Source organism: Antrostomus carolinensis, unplaced genomic scaffold (assembly GCF_000700745.2).
Source record: "Antrostomus carolinensis isolate BGI_N321 unplaced genomic scaffold, ASM70074v2 scaffold23883, whole genome shotgun sequence".
NCBI lineage: Eukaryota > Metazoa > Chordata > Aves > Caprimulgiformes > Caprimulgidae > Antrostomus > Antrostomus carolinensis.
In genome coordinates, this window is record NW_010306178.1 from 1 (window position 1) to 1432 (window position 1432).

Below are 1432 nucleotides of genomic sequence, written 5' to 3' on the forward strand. Positions count from 1 at the left end.
TGGGGGGCGGCTGTGGCGAACAGCTGCCGTCCTGACGGCCCCTCAGCCCCCCAGGTACCTGCGCTCCGCCGGCAGCCTCGGGATTTGGCTTCCGCTCTCACAAAAAACTCCCGAAAAACCCAAGCGCCCGGGCTGAGGGACCCCAGGGATGGGGTGGGAGGGGGGGAAGCACCCGCCGGGGCCAGGGCCTGGGAAACGCTTCCACACTCACCCGATTCAACAGAAACAATGCTTTAAAAGCCTTTTAAAAAATGAGGGGAGAACAAGTCACTCCTCAAATAAATATATACAGTTCCGAATGGAATGAAGTCACAGGTGGCACAACTGAACCAAAGTATAAAACATATACACCCGCAGTCAGGAGTGAGTGCTTTGTGTTTATTGCTACAGCGTTAAAGTTAAGGAGTTTTTGCTTCTAATAATATTTTAGTAATTTATTTCATTGACATTTAAAGCCTTCACAATACTTTAAAATATTTAAATTATTACTGTTCTACATAGCCAGAAGGTTTGGACGCGTGCAGCCAAACACACATGTTGTTAATGCATCTTCTCTCTATTTTTAGGAGTTTGCTGAATTTTTTGCTACACAAGTGCAAATAAAGATAGAGTTACTGTTTTTCCAAAGTATTTGAAATCAGGTGCTAATTTATCAAGTGTAAGGTTTCCTATCTGAAATATATACATAGTTCAGACAAAGATTTGAAGTAACACAGATCTATGTATACTTCAACAACATAATGATCCCATCATTTTTAAAAATGCATCAGAATATTAACTGTTACCACAGAAGCAGACAAAATAGATCCTTCCTTACCACTCACTTAGAAGGTTTCTTCTTTAGAAAGACAAAGCTCCTAAAATCTATGTGAAAGTATAATGTAAGCCATAAATGCTGTAGACCATATTTCTGTCTCAAATGTTCTTTAAAAAAAATAAATAAATAAAAGTAGAAGTTATGGTGGGTTAATAGTCACAAGAAAAATTATCCAGACTTGATTTAAACAGTAAATATATTTTGAAAGATTGAGCCAGCAATTGCTTATGGAGCAGATGTGGCCTACTGGAAAGCATGTGAAACTCAAACTGATTTTCAAGCACAGAGGTTCATGAAAGTCCTTTGAAGTTCTTACATCTCCAGTGTATTTAAGATTTTAGTCCATTTTTCCAGTGACCTTCACAGCTGCAAATTCTGGATTTCTTGGTTAAGTTCTACCCATGAAGAATCAGTGCCTAGCGTGCTATTAAATATACCCTGCACATCACAGACCTCCCATCCAAACGTATCACACCCGGTACACATACTCCTTTCATTGGCAGGACCAGCAGAAACAGCAGCCAGCACAGCTTTGTACAGCTACGCAGGACACTTCAAACTACGAAGCCCTGGAAACAGAAAAGTTTCCTACTATCTGGTACAGACAATTCAGCA